This window comes from Peromyscus leucopus, chromosome 8b, assembly GCF_004664715.2.
Source record: "Peromyscus leucopus breed LL Stock chromosome 8b, UCI_PerLeu_2.1, whole genome shotgun sequence".
NCBI lineage: Eukaryota > Metazoa > Chordata > Mammalia > Rodentia > Cricetidae > Peromyscus > Peromyscus leucopus.
The window spans coordinates 6,027,266-6,045,600 of record NC_051086.1 but is presented as its reverse complement, the minus strand read 5'-3'; the positions used below and the strand labels follow the sequence as shown (position 1 = coordinate 6,045,600).

Genomic DNA, 18,335 nt, shown 5'->3' with positions numbered 1-18,335 from the left:
TTAGACCATCAGGTGTTTTAGACAGGCACAGTAACACAGCTTCACAGAGTTAAACAAATGCAGCATAAACAAAAGTAACACATCTTAAAATAATATTCCCCAATATTTCCTCCTTTTTTTTCCTAAACAAAAATGAAAGATTTCAACTTTAACATAGTAAGACTGTATACAATAAGAACAATTATCAAGTAAAGATTACACTCACAATGTACTGAATTCCAATTCATTTGTGTCTGGTAAATTTAAAGGAAATACTCCATAATCTATCTTACCTTAGTAAATCCAAAATTTTATACCTAATTTACTTTATATCTAATTTACTTTCTATCATATCTAAGGAAAACTGCAACCAGTCTTCAACTTCATTAAAGGCCTCAGAAGGATATAATATTATTTGAGTAACAAAAAGTGCATTGCAAACAACTTCCAAAAACTCTAGAAATGACAGAGACACCTGACTACCTGGACAGTCACCCAAAGTTCCTCTGCAATGTTGGGGCATCCATCTTCAGCCTACAGGCCACAGTATCTGGCAGACTTTTCAGTGAAGCAGGAAATCTGAAAGACTGTCCCACCTATATTGGCAAAGTTTGTCAGTCACTTTCCTCTGTGTCCTGCTGAATGTCTGACAGACTCTTCTGTGAAGCAGGAAGCCTGAAGGACCATCCTGCCTTGTTTTGGCAAAGTTCATCAGTCACTTTCCTGTGGGTCCTACATGTCCAGTTTATACAAAACACTGTCAATCAGTCCAGACAAGAGCAGCTTCTTGTCCAAATGGCTAGCCTTGCCACATTGAAAGCAAACTCCATAAGGAGTTTCTTCAATGTCCATCATCTCTGAAGTAAATTGGTGCTGCCAGGAGAAGATGTATCTCATTGTCATTGGAAAGTCCTAAGCTACAAAAACATTTTAATTTCCATATTCTGTAGGTCTTTGAAAGGTTTGAAGACCATCTATCCAAAATATATCTCTATATGATCTAGAAAGCATACCCAACATATCTACAAATCCTTTAAAACAAGAGCAGAAACATATGCACAGTGTAATAAAAATAACTTTAAATTAGTATCAATATTCTATATTCCCCTAAATGATAACAAACATTCATAACCCACCAAATAACAAAAGACCACCCACACCCCAGCTCTTGGGAATGTGGACGTCATTTTCTCCAAACTGCTCCCCACTGTCTGTGGATGAAGCATCTTTAGGGTCCCTGAGAAAATGTTGAGATAATGGTCAAGTCCTGGGAAGACCAGCATTAACCTTTGCTGATAGATAACACCCATCAGGATTCAGGAGATCTCCCTTGATCACACCTGATCAATATCATTCCTGAAGGAATCCACAACCCCTTGTCTCCTGTAGAAACAAAACTCAAAAGTGTTTTTGACTCCCATTTGACAAATACATTTTTTACTTCTTTTTAAAGTTAAGGCATTCCTAAAGTGTCTAGATTGGTTCAATTTAGCAGTCCAGTTCACAATCCCATGTCTCCTAGCAGCTGTTGTTTGCTTATCAATAATCAAAAAATTCAAAATCGAGATATCCCAGGGTTCCTCACGGTGCTGGCCTTCCTGTTGTGGTCACCATGGGAGAGCAGCAGCCATGGCCTGCGCTGCCCCATGGCCGTGGGCCTCAACAAGGGCCACAAGGTGATGAAGAACGTCAACAAGCCGAGACACAGCCGGCACCGCGGGTGCCTCAGCAAGCACACCAAGTTTATGTGGGTCATGATCCGGGAGGTGTGCCGCCTCTCGCCCTATGAGCAGCTGCCATGCGCAAGGTGTCCAAGGACAAGTGCGCGCTTAAGTTCATCAAGAAGTCAAGAAGAGGGTGGGCACGCACATCCGCACCAAGAGGAAGCAGAGGAGCTGAGCAACGAGCAACATGCTGGCCACCATGAGGAAGGTGGTATCCAAGAAGGACTGATCCCCTACCCCCCTACACACCAAAATAAATAAATAAAAATCAACACAATAATATACAGGATCCAGACTTCCTGCGTATTTCCCATCTTACATGGCTTTTTTTCTTTTATATTACTTTTACTATTTCTTTAAAGACTTTAGTTTTTAAAACTCTTTCTATAACTGCCTATACCCATTTTCTTTTCTTTCTTAAGCCTACGCACATTGTAAAACACACTGGAATCTGTTTAGAGGTTTTTTTGTTGTTGTTTTCCAATCTGGACCTATTTTGCTGCCTATCTTTTAGGCGTTTTTTTGACTGTGTGAGAAAACCTTTAAACTGCTAACCTACACCTGGATCCTCTGAGTGGCTCTCTTGGCTGGCTCTGCCCTCTTCTCGGGTCATGAAAGCCAGGCCTAAAGCTCATGGCCTGGTTGAAGGTTCATGACCGAGGACTGCGTTCAACCCCCTAGGGTTCTAGAATGCCAATGCTTGCCCTGTGGCAGGTATTTTTACTTAGTTTTTTGTTCCTACTTAATATACTAGGTGCTCAAGGGCTCACTGTCTGGCAGAAACTCTTTTTTTTTTTTTTTTTTTTTTGGTTTTTCGAGACAGGGTTTCTCTGTGTAGCTTTGCGCCTTTCCTGGAACTCACTTGGTAGCCCAGGCTGGCCTCGAACTCACAGAGATCCGCCTGGCTCTGCCTCCCGAGTGCTGGGATTAAAGGCGTGCGCCACCACCGCCCGGCGAAACTCTTAAAGGAGTCGTATTTTTTAAAACCCTTTCTCAGGCACTATGGAAATTCAAGTGCCATGTTGGTATACCAGAATGTTATTGTTTGTTTTTGCTCTTTTGGGAGCCCACCATGCAGCTTCCAGATAAATCACACACAGAGGCTTATTCTTAATTATAAATGTTTGACCCTAGCTTGGTTTGTTTCTTGCCAGCTTTCCTTAACTTAAATTATCCCATCTACCTTATATCTCTGGGCTTTTCCAAGTTCTCTTACTTCTGTAAATCTTACCCTTACTCCATGGCTTGCTGTGTAGCTGGGTGGCTGGCCCTGATATCCTCCTCCTGCCCTAGCTACTTCTTCTTTCTTCTTCTGTATACTCTCTCTGCCTGCCAGCCCCACCTATCCTTTCTCCTGCCTTGCCATTGGCTGTTCAGTTCTTTATTAGATCATCAGGTGTTTTACACAGGCAAAGTAACACAGCTTCACAGAGTTAAAACAAATGCAACATAAACAAAATTAACATACCTTGAAATAATAATCCTCAATATTGGCAAGTCCAGTCCTTGGTGAGGGCTCCTATCTTGTCTTCTCCTATGTCCTCGTGTGGTAGGAGAGATCAAGCAGGTCTCAAGGGATTCTTGGTTTTTAAGATACTAGTTAATTATACAGAATAATGGGCCTCACTGTAACATTCACATATTTATACTTACAAAAAAAATAGGGGGTGAATAAATGGGACCAGAGGTTAAGAGGACATACTGCTCTTGCAAAGGACCTAGGTTCAGCTCCCCAAACCCACACATGGGAGCTCACAAATACCTGTAACTCCAGCTCTAGGGAATCAACTGCCCTTTTCTGGCTTCAAGCACCTGCATGCACATGGTACACATTTGGATAAGCAGACACTCACACATACACATATTTTTTAAAAAGATTAGAAATTAAAAAAAAACATAAAACAACAACAAAAAAATAGACAACTATAGGAAAAAATTAGACCTGCCAAACAAAACATGTACTTGGTAGTAAACATTTACTTGGTACCTGCCATGGCCAATCAACAAATGAACTTTCTTCATGTGCTTGTGTGTAAGTGTGGACTTAGATGCGTGTGTGTGTGTGTGTGTGTGTGTGTGTGTGTGCACGTGCGCGTGTATACAGGTGCATGTGTAGCTCAGCAAACACACTAACCATTCCACGGGGCCATCTCTGACATTCTCAATCTTGTTGGTTTCCTGGCCTCTTCATACAGTTGCTCTACAGTTTCACCCACAGCTGGTCACCACTGCCTGTTGGGGTTAGTCTGACACACTCTCCTCCTGCAACATAAGAACCGGGCTTAGTGAGAGAACACCAAGAAAGGGGTCTCCACTGTGGAAGTGTGGCAGACAAGCCAAGGGTACACACGGTCACGGTGTCTCACCCTCTCAGCCATGCACCTCAGGGTGACAGTGGTCCCATCAGATCACAGCAGAGCTGAGCCACTCCCGTTACCTAACAGTGCAGCCTTGACGGACAGCACCTCCTCAAGTGCTTGTGGTGGTCCTGATGTTATCCCCTCCCCCGGCACGTCAGTAACGAACAGCTCCCGTGGTCACAATGGTGCATAATATTTGATGCCCGTGGTGAATGGCCATTTCAACTAGTTTACTCTTTACCACACTACACTCATTGTGTTAGTGAGCACCAGTGTCCTCTTCCCAGTTACAAAACGAGCTTCCTGTAAGGTGGTGGCCCTGGCATGCTGGCAGCCCCGTTGGTTTTGCTCTGAACCGTCCCCTGCCAAGCTCGGGTTGTGAACACCCAGGCCCGTCTTGTAGCGCTGTCGTGAGGGCTGCAGCACCTTTAGGAGGCGGGACCTGGCTGACAGAAGTAGGTCACTAGGCAGTAGGGCTTTTGAAGGTGAGACGCACGCCCGCCCGCTGCCCCTGGCTCCAGCATGCTGGCTCTGCTTCCTGTCTGTGTCTGAGAACAGCTGACGCCTCATGCTCTGGCCACCATGGACAGAGCCTCTCCTGTCACCTGCCTTCCCCGCTGTGGCAGGCTGTGGGCCAGCCTCGGGTGGGGCTTTGTGGGAAAGTGTTCCTTGGCTGAGAGCTGAGTGAGACAGCGGAGGATCATGGCAACGGGTGCCAGCCGAAACCCTTCCTCCCTTGAGTGGTTCTGCCGTTTGCTCTGACTTTTAGAGGCTGTGTGGGGTCACCTGGGCTGGAGAAGTTCACTCTGTGGTGTTCTCTTGGCGACATCACCTGACCATGAATATTCAGAGCTTGTCCAAGTCACCATAATGCCAGAGAAACTCTGTGACTCAGCTGCTCTGCTCCGTGGCATGCCTGCGATCCCGACTGTAGGAAGTACTGTCATAAACAGAAAGGAATGACTGTGTCCTTGCTTTTTACACCAAAAATATTCATTCAACAAACCTGAGCTGGGTGGGGCAGAGGGAGAGCTGTAAGGGGAAAGATTGGGGTTTCCTGTTCAGGGAGCGTCTTAGCCAGTGCTTGGGGTCCCCACAAAAGCCCTTCTTTCCTCTGCAGTCTCCGGGACATGCCGCTTTCATCTGCTATTGACTTCCATTCTAAGCGAAGGCGCGCTACATTTCACTAGCCTGAATACACCGCTCTTCTCTGTTGCCCCATTCTGGCTTTAATGTATGCACAGAGCGTTTAACACAGAAGCAGAGTCACAGAAGTGTTACAGTGACTCAACCTGGGAACCTCCAGCAGCTACAAGAGACAAAGCAGGCCCACGCAGCCACAGAAGAGGGGGGGGAGGGCACACATGTGGGCACGGTGCTAACTGCTAGAGATCCGGGGAATGGGATGCTGAGGAAGCTTACAGGGGTCAGGGCCGCACCCTGTGACCTGGGGTGCTTAAGCTTATGTAGGACTGAGGGCAGCTGGAGACCCCTTCTGCCAGTTACTGGGTTGATTCTGCCTGTCCTGGCCAGGGTGCTGCCCAGGAGAGTCATGCCATGCTGCTCTCTCATCCCGGCCTACCGCCTTCTCTCACGCTAGTTAGCAGGAAGAATCTGCATGAGGTATGCCTGAGCCTAGATCTTGCTGGCATGCGGTCTCTTGGGCCACAGCCACCACAGGTGCCGGAGTACATAACCCTGAAATGGGCTGTGAGATGCCACTGGGGTGCATACCTCATCCCACTCTCTATGTGCAGCTGGGTAGAGGCTGTGGTCATAGGGCAGTGCAGCTATGAGCCAAAGCCTTCAGACCGACTTCACCTCAAACACAAACCTCACAGACTCATTAAGACTTTCAGGACAACGAGGTAATCATGCTCATGGAGACAGACTCAGGGCCCTTCTTTCTGAACACAGGTCCTCATGTGGTGGCACTGGTCACACACCCATGAAGAAACCCTGCATGGAGCTCATCCCCAGACAACTCAAATACAACTCTTGCCCTCTCTTAGATAGCAAGCATGTGTGGGTACTGGAGATGGCCTGACTACCAGGCGCTGGCCTCTTCTGGGTAGTAGGGAAAACAGGCACTCAGCTCTGAGGAAAGGTGGCCCCAGAGCTGGGCGATGTGGTGGCCAAGTGAAGAAACAGAGGAGGATCGTGTCAGGCAAACACCAAGTGGGACGGGCCTTCTTCTGAGGCAGGAACAAAAAGCTCCATTTCCTGGGCACTGGGCATCCTCCAGGGAAGCCCAGCCAGCTTTCTTATAATCCCCACCTCCTATTCATTACTGTGGCAGGAGATGCAGCCGCTCAATGACCCACCTGGGACATGTTGTCGAGTCTACGGTGAAGGTTTAACAGTTCCTGATTCTCCCTCCATTAGTAAATGGACTCTGGGGAGACCACTCAGTCAGTCAAGTGCTCTCCTCACAAGCACAAGGACCTGAGCTCAGCTCCTCACTGGGCCGCCAGTCTAGCCTTGTCAGTGGCTTCTGGGTTCGCTAAGAGCTACTGTCTCACAAAAGTAAGGTGGAGAGTCACACAGTGGCATGTGGCACACGCACACACGCACACACGCACACACATTCACACTTCACACACACACACAATGAAAATGAATGAGCCGTTTTTAAACAGGACACTTGGACTCCACCAGAAGGGTTCAGCTGGGAGTACTGCTGGCCATCAGGTGCTCAGGTTAGAGCCGGGGCCTGCCTCAGGGCCCCATCTCTTCTTTATAGAATGCAGCTAAGGACCCCCCAGTACACTGGGAGGGCAGAGCATACCAAATGACCTAAAAGGCATTAGTGATGCATAATTGTGGCACACAATCACGATGCATCATGTGCCATTGCTGGCCGGTGACTGTGCTACGGCTCACGCCCACGAATGCTGAACCTTTGAAGAGTCTGATTCATTTCTTTTTTTCAGACTCCTATGGCCCCTTCTCTCCGGTTCCATTCTCACATTGTCCACCTGCTGCAGCCTCCTCCTCAGTGCACCGGGGTGAAGAACACACCCACAGTCAGAGAGGACCGAGTTCTGACCCCCACTCAAGCTCACTGAACCCCAGCTTCATCGCTTGTACATTGAGAAGGGCAGCAGCCATCTCCTAAGATCATGAGGACGAGGCTGACAGGCAGGTGTCTGGCATGTGGCCTTCATTACGGTGTGCACCTCATCATTTGATACGCACAGAAGGACCTGAGCTTCCAGATGCCAGGAGCCCCTCTGGACCTACCTGTGTTTCACTGTGGCCTGTGATTGGGTCAGAACCTGGAATCAAGGGGCTACCTGAGAGAAGTGGACGGGATGTGATGTGCCGTGGGAGCTAGCACTCACGGCGAGGAAGCTGCGCGCACACCGTCTGTGCAGAGGGGAGGAGCCCCACATAGGGAGGGAGCCCCACATGCACACACACTCCACCCCTGCGCTTCTCCATCCTCTGCCTCCTCACCTGGGAACTGTGGGTGCTGCCGGTTCTGGGGTGAGGCGGAGGGGGCAGGGAGATTGGAGAAGAGGTAAGAGGGAGCAGAAGCTGTCCTCCACTCAGACATCTAAGCCTGGCTTTCATAGGGATGTGGCGGTGGGTTCTTCCACAACACACATCCCTATACTAAGTCCTCAGTGTAGCCATGTCCCTTTGGGGGTTCATTGCTTCCTCCTTCCACTGCCTTCAGACACATCTGCTCCTGCAGCTTCCAGAATTTTTTTTCCTGGTCCTTAGGATAGATTTAGAATAGTCTCACCCCACCTTCTTGCCCAAGAGACCTGCGCTGAGCCCATGGGAAACCCACCTGGGCTTTCCACTATAGTCTGGCTTTTGGGGTCCTTGAAGGCCAGGTGGCAAAAACCATGGTCCCCAGAGTGGTACTGGAGGGAGGACATGGAGTCTGTCAAGAGATGGAACCTAGAGGAAGACCTTTGGGCCACTGTGGGGTGCTTGGAAGGGCAGTGCAACCTGCGCTTTCTTCTCACTTTGTTCTCTGGCCACCAGGGGACTGGTTCATCTCCACCACAGGCTCTCGCCAAGAAGTACCACCTCATTTTACCTCGTTCTAGACCGAAAGGCAGCTGACATGGAACAGAACCTCCCGGACTGTGAGCTCAAATGAGCCTTTTCTCTTTATACATTCACCATCTCAACTTTGTCCTTATGATTGGTACAGGAAACTGCCTCAAGAAATCCTAGATGTTTGGCAAGCTTAGCCCTCTATGGATTTGATGTCAGAACACGGAGACGCCAAGGTATGCTGGCCTTCGGACCTTCTGGCAGGAGGCAGGTCCTGCCCAATGCTGCACCCTGGTATGTCAGCCATCATGGTGGGGAGGTCTGATGGAGTTCATGATGATAGGAGAGTGAGGAGCCAGGAAGTGAGGCCTTGGGACCTGAACCAGCAGTTGATATAAACGTCAAAGATCCAGCCCTAGTGACCTACCTCTGTCAGCTGGACCCTACCTCCCACAGCTTTACGACCTCCCCAAACAGTGCCACCCACTGGGGACCTGCATCAGAGGGTCTCAAGTCCTCTACACTGATTACCGAAGTGCCTATCATCATAAAACGAGAGACAAGCTGTTGTTGGGGATCATGGGATTGAAGCCCAGCTCCTCACCTTTACGCACCACACCTCTACATCTTAGTGAGAGCTAGGCGTCTAAGAGCCCAGCTGTCAGAGATTGAAAATCATTTTACAAATGGCAGGGGAACCACTAGCGTGTACAATATCACTGTGTCATGACGCTTCATCACATTCACCCCTTATTCCTGAATTGATAAAAAAAAAAAAAAAGACAACACATCTTTGAGGGTGGGTAGGGTAGACACTGCCACCACCTCAGTGGCATCCATATGGTGCTACTCAGAAGCTCCTAGATGCTGATGGAATCAGTAACCTCCCCAGGCCTTCACTGCCCTGAATTGCAGGTGAGTGCCAGGCATGGAATTCACTGGCTCCTTGGTCACCTCTGGCTCTGCCTCTCATCAGCTGTCTGAGCTAGAGAACTCATTTCACCATTCTCTGTAAAAAAGTGTGTGCAGGTTGTTTGGCCGCCGGTCTAGCTGCGGAACGTGTGAGTGTGCAGGCAGGGCGTGTGAGTGTGCAGGCAGGGCGGGTGAGTGTGCAGGCAGGGCGGGTGCAGGGCTCTGCAGCGGCTTTGCGTGAGGAGGGTCCAGCCGAGGAACATGACCCAGCTGGCTTCAGCAGATATTCAAGCCCCCACACCTGGCCTGCAGCTGTCTGCAGGAGTGATGGAGCCACACACACTGTAAAGGCTTGGGAAATGGCGCTCCTCCCCTCTGTCCCCCTTGGGTCACTGGCCAGCTCATGTGGCGAAGTGTTGACCCACTGTCTGCTCTCTGCCTGGTAAAAGCGGCAGCTGTAGCCATGTTTAAGTTTACTTCACAACTTCACGTGAGTAGACAATTGGTCCCCAGCAGGTAGCACTGTTTGGGGAGGCTGTAAAGCTGTGGGAGGTAGGGTCCAGCTGACAGAGGTAGGTCACTAGGGCTGGATCTTTGCAGTTTACATCAACGGCTGGTTCTGGTCCCAAGGCCTCACTTCCTGGCCCTCCACAATGTGAGGGGACCCTCCCCACTCTCCTATCATCATGAACTCCATCAGACTCCCCCCCCCCACACACACACACCGTGATGGTTGGCATAGCTCAGAAACCACGGGCTTCTTGGAAGTGTTTGCGTCCGCTGGTCCATCACAGCAGTGAGAAATGTAAATGTCGTCCTGATGATAGTGAAACGCGTCATGTGGAATCCCTCTCTGATTCAGGATACCCAAGACCTCAGCCTGAGCAACTTTCTACTATCTTCTCCTGGAAGATCCCTGACCCCGGAGGGTAAATGGGTGTGTGTCTCCTCTCACCACTGCCACACTGATCCTGGTAGGGACACAAACTAGTGAGGATCCATGGCTTCTCACCCCACTCCCATGTAGCCTTCTGACTCTCCAACCACTAGTTTGATTTCTGCTTGGGAGTTGACATATAAAAATAATAGCAGATGCCAAGGAGACTTTTTTGTGCACTAGGCTCCATCACTGCCCATCTTCTTTCCGTCTCAGCATCTAGGGAGGAGGTGGTATCAGCAGCACCGTTCTGCACATGGCAAATGGAAACCACAGCAAAGCTAAGTCATGTGATCACACAGCTAGAAATGGGTAGAATCAAGGTTTGAACTAAAGTTGCCCAATGAAAAGCTCCCCTTTCCAATGAATGCTGTCTATTGCCTGGTAACACATTAAGCATGCAGTCGGATGATAGGCTACATTCTAATTTCAGAAACACAACTCCCACACCATCCTAAAATATGTATATAAACACTAACTCTTCCACTCTGGGAACTCACTGGGAGGCACCACTGCAAAAACGATGCACTCATTTTTAAGCCTGGAAAACATGTTTTTCCTAAACCCAAAGTATTTCTATCAAGTTTTTTATCAAGCCCAAAATTCTCACCATTTGTCTCCACAATCCATTAGGGCATCCTGTCCCCATAAGTCCCCAGTGAAGGGGGAAGCATATCACTCAATGCAACAGTATAAAGATATCATTTTCAATTGTCCAAAACATTCTCTCAGAAATGCCTTTTAGTAACAGACCTTACCTCTATATCCTCTATGGGTAGGTTCACGGATCAGTCTCAACCAACCACACTACACCAAGGCCTTAGTCACCAATTTCCTCACCAAATGATGTGGGACCCAGTACAGGCCAGAGTTCATCTCTGGAACATTCTGATATAAGCTGCATTGGCCTATGGCAGGGCAGGATAAGGTCAGGCAGTACATTTGAACTGAAGAAGGGAGGAGGAAAGGTGTAGTCGGGAGAGATGCCAGCCCAGCACCCAAGGAGCAACAAGATGCCAGCAGACTGGTAACACCACAGCTCTGTGGCAATATATAGATGAATAAAAGTGGGTTGAGTTAAGTTATAAGAGCCAACTAGCAAGAAGCCTGACCCATAGGCCATACAGTTTGTAAGTAATATAAGCTTCTGTGTGTTTACTTAGGACCGAGTGGCTGCAGGACATGGGTGGGAGAGATTCATCCCAACTGCAAACCGGCATGACAGGAGAAACTTCCACTACATCTTGCCCCTTGGGCCATAAGGATGGAAGAATGTGATCCCACAGGGTCCAGGACCAGAGAGAAGGGAAAGGAATAAGTAGATAGCTGAGGGTAGTGGTACATGCCTCCAAAAGCCCAAAACTTGGGAGCCAGAGGCAGGAGGATCATGAGTTTAAGACCAACCTGGGATATGTAGTAAAAACTTCTCTCAAAATTAAAAAAGAAAGAAAAAAATCAAAAAGAAGAGAAGGAAGCTGGGCGGTGGTGGTGCACACAGGTAATCTCAGCACTCAGGAGGCAGAGGCAGGCAGATCTCTGAGTTCGATGCCAGCCTGGTCTACAGAGCAAGTTCCAGAACAGACCAAAACTACACAGAGAAACCCTGTGTCAAAATAACCAGAGGTGGGGAGAGAGAGAGAGAGAGAGAGAGAGAGAGAGAGAGAGAGAGAGAGAGGAGAGGAGAGGAGAGGAGAGGAGAGGAGAGGAGAGGAGAGGAGGAGAGAGGAGGAGAGAAAAAAAGTGTCTCAGTTACTTTTTATTGCTGGGTAAAACACCATGACCAAGGCAACTTATAAAGGGAAGCATTTAACTTGAGGCATATGGTTTCAGAAGGTTAGAATCCATGCTGGAGAGAAAGCATGGCAGTAGGAACAGCCAAGAGCTCACATCTTGATCTGTAAGTTGAAGACAGAAAGAGAATGCACTTGGGTTGACCTCATGCCCAGTGAAACATTGCTCGTCAAATCTGATTAAAACAAATACTAAATGCAGTTTTTAAATGGTTTTGTTATATCTCGTGTGTGTGTGTGTGTGTGTGTGTGTGTGTGTGTGAGAGAGAGAGAGAGAGAGAGAGAGAGAGAGAGAGAGAGAGAGACAACTTGCATGAATCAGTTCTCTCCTTCCACCATGTGGGTCCCAGAGATCAAACTTAGGTCATCAGGTTTGGCAGCAACAGCCTTTACCCACAGATCCATCTAAGCACCCCCAGTACAAGTGTGCTTTAAAACAAATGTCTGAGTTCAAATCCCTGTTTCCTTAGTGATCTGCAGAGGGACTGAAGCTCACCATTTCCTCTCTCTGAGCTTTAGCTGCAACAAGAAAAACGGGCTTTCTGGGGCAGGGATGGCACATGCCTTTAATCCCAGCACTCAGGAGGGAGAGGAAGGCAGATCTCTGTGAGTTCGAGGCCAGCCTGGTCTATGGAGTGAGTTCGAGTACAGCCAGGCCTATAAAGAGAAATCCTGTCTTGAAGGAGAAAGAAAGAAAGGAAGAAAGGAAGAAAGAGAGGGGGGAGGGAGGGAGGGAGGGAGGGAAGGGAGGAAGGAAGGAAAGAGAAAAATGGGCACCACATGACACTTCCTCAGCCTGTAAATGCCATCATAGACGCCCTACTTCATGGCTTGTTCTAATGTAAATTACATCCCCAAAGACCCCACTTCCAGCTACCACCCACATGTGAATTTAAGGATGAAGACTTTCAGTATATGAGCTGGGGGGGGGAAGGGCGGGGGGGAGTAGCAGTAACCATTTCATGTGATTGTTGGGAGGAATCATGGACCAGAAACAACCCAAAAAGCCCACGTACTCTCAGCTTCAACGTATTCTGGCCACAGGAACCACTACAATAGCTTTCCCACTGTGTGCGGTTTTGTTTTCTACAGTCCAGTTCCCCACAGCCAACCACGATCCCAAAATATCAAATGGGAAAATGTAGTCAGAAGTTTTCCTGGATCCCACCTGGTCCCACAGCCGCTCAAACCCATGTAAATACACAGAGGCTTATATTATTTACAAACTGTATGGCCTAATGGCTCAGGCTTCTCGCTAGCTAGCTCTTATAACTTAAACCATTTCTACAAATTTATAAGTTGCCATGTGGCTGTGGCATTACCGGTCTGCTGGCATCTTGTTGTTCCTTAGGCAGAGGCTGGCATCTCCTCCCCTCTGCCTTTCTTCTTCTTGTCTCTCTCTTCAGTTTCCTACCTAGCTATAACCTGACTTGCCACAGGCCAAATGGCTTTATTTATCAACCAATCAGAGCAACACATACTCACAGCATCCAGAAAGACATCCCACAGCAGGAAATTCAGAAATAGACAATCATGTTTTAAACTACAAGATATTCTGAGTCACGTGACAAAACCTCCTGGCCTCCCACCTGGAAATGGAGTCATTTCTTGTCTGGCATATCCAAGCCGTATGTGCTGCTCTCCCGTTGTGGCAGCAGTGGCTCCATATTGACAAGTTGGTTGATCCTAGGAGACCGCAGAGCCCACATCTAGCCCAACCTTAAAGCAGTCTGCACTCTTTTACACGGGCAGCAGGAAGTGTCCGGTCTGCTAATGTGTGACTGAAGATGTCGTCTCGTTGTGCTAACAGCTGTTTGAGTTACAGAAACTTCAGGAGATCTGGACAGTATCCACCCAAGACAGCTGACCCTCGTGACACCTGTGGTCTGTTATTGAAAATAACTTCTTGATTTCCTCTATACACTTTTTTTCCTGCTTTCTTAAGCCTCCCCCCAGGGGCTCCTGGCTGGCCCCAGGAAACAGATGCACTCTGAGCTCAGCCCTCCCTCCACCTTCTCTGCAGCTGACATTGGAGTGAAGCCATCTTCCTCATTTCAGCACCCTGTCTCGTGACTTAGCTGACCTGCTTTGTGGTGGTTGGGTAGACTGGAGTCCATAAACGATCCCTGTTACCACAACCATGGTGGTAGCTGGGGTTGGCTGTCAACTCAATAGCATCTAAAATAACTTGGGGAATGGGCTTCTGGGCATCCCTGGGGGGTGGGGTGGGGTATCTTGATTCGGTTGATTGATGTGTGAAGACTGTGGCAGCACCATTCCCTAGGCAGGAAGTGCTGGACTGTTGAAAATGGAGAAAGCAAACTGAGTATAAGCACTAAGTGCATCCCTTCCAGAGGTCCTGAGTTCAATTCTCAGCAACAACATGGCAGCTTACAACCACCTATAGTGGGATCTTATGCCCTCTTCTGGTACAAAATCATGCACACAGATAGAGCACTCATATACATATAAATATATAAATAAATATATAATAGATAAATCTTAAGAAAAAAACAGAAATAAAAAAGAAAATACTTCAAAACATGAATTGCAAAGGGAAACTCCACACTTTAAAAGCTCTGTTTCATGCACATAACTAATTTTAAATTAACATAATAATAACATTATCTCCAGGGTTATACGTACACAGTGTTTATGAAATAAATGAATTTCATGTTTGGACTTGAACCCATCCCCCAATATGTGCCATTTTATATACGAAAATATTCTAAGTTAAAAAAAAAAACTATGAAATTTGAAACACTTCTGGCCCCACACATTTTGGGTGAGGATGCTCTCCTGTCCTCCTGTTTTATAGATGGAGCGAGCAAAGCCGTATTCACGGTCTTCTTCGTGCTCACTGTGAGCCCAGTTCTGCGATGGACCATGCCTCTCATCTTCCTGTTGCAGGGCTGTGCCCAGACTCACCTCTTGCCTCTATACCCAGCCCGGAGGTTGCACTATGGTGAATGGTGTGCTCCTTGATTTCTGTCTGCCAGTATCCTAGATGCTTCCTTGGCTTGAAGAAATGGCTGCCGTGAGTTGTGATGAGCCCCATCTGTCTACCTGAAGCCATAGCCTGTCAAATGACCATATATGAGACACAGCTGAATAAGGGACAGAGAGAAACAGAAGTCCTTCCTAGAGTTGTGGTACTGGGGACCTTGAGTGCTGGGCAGCAGTGAGGTAGGGTTGAGAGGTTAGTTTTCCAGGGCCAATGGCAGCCGAGGTAACAGCAGTGTTTCAGTAGGGCCATGTCCTGGCTGGGCTCTTGGCTACCAGCATCCTTCAGTCCACACTGTGAACTGCCAACCCAGTACCCTTACAATACCCTCTTTTCTGTTAAGAAAGTCAAGAATTAGCCGTGTTGTTTACAACCTACATCCTTGGTGGAAACCATGGGTAGATATGGCAAGGAAGAGGCTGGGGGAGCAGGGGAAGGGGGAGAAAGACAGGAAGGTGAGGATGGGAGTTCTGGAGAGGCAGCAACTGTATTTATTCTTACCCTGTAGGAATCGAAGGGCCGAACAACACATCCCAAGCAGCTCCACCCTTGTCGTGTTATGAATGAGGAAGTTGTCGGTAGACGGATGAGCTGAGAGGAAGTACCCACTCACAGACTCATCAACCAGCTCCAGATGTGGCCAAAACAGTCATGGGCGAGAGGGACAGGCTTGAGCTGAAGCCACCATGGGAAAGCCCTGTTTCTGTCAAAACCCCACTCTGTGCTGACCTAGCCACAGAAACAGCCTAAAGGCCCTTACCTCGTGTGTTCTTGGGGGATTCTTTGTGCTAGACACTTGAGGAAATCAACTGTAATGCCTCAGCCCGAGACCCCATGCTGGCTACGTGCCAGCCAGCAGGGTTGGGGGCAGGTAAGTGGTATGGCAGGAAATATGGCCAGCACAGCACAAAGGGTGGCCCAGGAAGGTCCCCACGACTGGCGTGTTGGGGCCACAGTACAGTGTAAAGGCCGGAAGAGGTGAGGAAACCCTTGTTCCTTCCTAGCTCTACCTTCATTTACCCTATCTCATGGGACCTTTGAAGTCTCGGACTGCGGGTGGTTGATCAGGCTTCTTGCCCTGGTCTCTACAGTTCCTTTCCTTTCCCTGCCCCACTTACGTGGGCCAACCTTTGACCCAGTTAGACACAGAACCTGCCCAGTCCTCTGTAGTTCTGCAAGAACGCTGAAGAGAGAAGGCTGAGCTGGTCCTTCCAGGGGGAAGATCATCACCGAGTTGCGATTCGGGTTGTTGTTGATGATGTCATGGTATAAACCCCTCAGTGGGCCTGAATCAAGTCGTGTGGTTTCTGCTGGTTTGAGATATTTTCATGAATGGAGTCATAATGTGTACATCCTTTGTGTCTTGTTCCATTTCCTTTTCATTCAGCATTGTGTGAGATCATCCAAAGGGCTGTGAACAGTTACAGTAATTCATCTGAATCCCATGGATATGCTACAAAGTGCCCACAGCAGCCTTGGTGTGGGCGGTTTCCAACCCTGTGTTGCCGTGATGAGATCATATGCTCTTGCACAGTCCTCTGCTCTACCTCACAGGAGCTGAATGGGCAGCATCAGTGTCCTCCTGGCAAGCACCTTTTCAGTGTTTCTTTCTTCCAATCAAAAAGAATTTTCAACCACTCTGTATTCTTATATTTTAGAAGTAGCCCTCATAAATAGCATATGGCTAAGATTTGTATTTACTCCCAACATGACAGTTTTAGCCTTTTAAATATAATCATTTCACCAGTTTACATTTAATATAATTTAATATAATGGTTGATGGGTTTTTTTTCCTCTAATTAGACTGTTTCTTTTTCTCTTATACAATGACTTCCTTTGTTCTTTTTTTTTTTTTTTTTTTTTTTGGTTTTTTCGAGACAGGGTTTCTCTGTGTAGCTTTGCGCCTTTCATGGAACTCACTTGGTATCCCAGGCTGGCCTCGAACTCACAGAGATCCGCCTGGCTCTGCCTCCCGAGTGCTGGGATTAAAGGCGTGCGCCACCACCGCCCGGCTGACTTCCTTTGTTCTTACTTTGTGAGAGTCTTACCATGTAGCACTGCCTGGCCTAAAAGTCTCTATCTAAGACCAATCTGGCTTCAAATTTACAGCAATCCTCCTGCCTCTGCATCCCAGGAACTGGCATTACAGACACACACCTGGCTATGCTGACTTTCCCTCTTCCAATTGAAAGCCCTATATAAAAAGGAAAAATGGGCTCACAGATGCCCAGGCTGGCCTTGAACTCCTAGGCTCAAGTTATCTCCTGCCTCACTCTCCTGGGCAGCTGGGAAATAGGCACACACTGTTGTTGTTTGGTTTTGCTCTTTTGTGGGACCCTCCACCCAGTTTCCAAATAAATCACACACAGAGGCTTATTCTTAATTATGAATGCCCAGCCTTAGCTTGGCTTATTTCTTGCCAGCTTTTCTCTTAAATTTTCACATTTACGTTTTGCCTCTGGCCTTTTCTCATTCTCTTACTTCTATAAATCTTACTCTTACTCCGTGGCTTGCAGTGTAGCTGGGTGGCTGGCCCCTGGAGTCCTCCTCCTTCTCTGGCTCCTAGCTCTCTCCTCCCAGATTTCTCCTTCTATAACTCTTTCTGCCTGCCAGCCCCGCCTGTCCTTTCTCCTGCCTTGCTATTGGCCATTCAGTTCTTTATTAGACCATCAGGTGTCTTAGACAAGCAAAGTAACACAGCTTCACAGAGTTAAACAAATGCAACATAAACAAAAGTAACACACCCTAAAATAATATTCTACAACAACACACCACCATTTCCAGCCCACCAGGGACCTTTTTGATGGGTACCAAACAGCCTTCTTATCAGCATTCACTTGATTGGTTCCTTCATCATTCTCCAAAGCAATAGAAAGACTGTAGACAATTTTAACACCATGTGTCCCTCTTTTGCCTTTGATAATTGCTCTATATTTCAACCACAGCTGTTTTAGAGCTCTATAATATATCATTTGTATTGTTGTTTAATATTTATCACTTTCTTAGCCATTCTTTCTTTCATTTCTCTTTTAATTTGCCAGAACTGAGGCTGAGGCTTGACTGAATTGCAATTCACACAGCAAACAGCCTGATAGGTTTTAACGTATAGCCGTAAACTCAACCAATCTAGTTCACTCTTATGGCAGCAAGAACCTGCACCCAGAAGATGTTACCCCATGAACCCCCAGTTCCCCTCACAATACTAACAACACACTTCCTGGTTTGTAGCTTTTTTTGTCCTCTAAATGGATTTGCATCAACACAGACCTTTGCGATTGGTCTTTTTCACTTAACATAATGATCTCGGGGTTCATCCATGTTGTAGATTGCATCCCTGCTTCCTTCTTCTTTCAAAAGCGTAAATTTCATCTTCACAGAGAATGGAGCAGTGGGAGAGCAGGTTCCCATGGGCTCCCACTTCTGCCCTGGTCAGCATCCCACACCACTGTGGCAGGAATGCTACAGACAGTGCGCTACATTAACAAAGCCCTAGTGAGTAAGTAGATAGTCTACATTACTAAGCTGTAGCCTGGGCGTAGCACTTCTCTAGGTGGACAGCTGTGCAGCGATGTCTATGCAGTGCTGAGGTATCAAACGGAACCATCTCGATTGCTA

General features: G+C 47.7%; 1 long non-coding RNA gene and 1 pseudogene across 1 annotated transcript; one reads left to right on the top strand and one right to left on the bottom strand.

Moving 5' to 3' along the window:
- The first annotated feature begins 1,481 nt into the window (after positions 1 to 1,481).
- On the top strand, positions 1,482 to 1,932 carry LOC114709476 (annotated as a pseudogene).
- A 1,701-nt stretch (positions 1,933 to 3,633) lies between these two features.
- LOC119087019 lies at positions 3,634 to 15,298 on the bottom strand. Its single transcript, XR_005090438.1, has 3 exons — positions 15,222 to 15,298; positions 14,645 to 14,795; positions 3,634 to 3,965 (listed from the first exon to the last, which is right to left on the bottom strand). It is a non-coding gene; the product is annotated as an uncharacterized LOC119087019 (long non-coding RNA).
- Between the last annotated feature and the right edge of the window lie 3,037 nt (positions 15,299 to 18,335).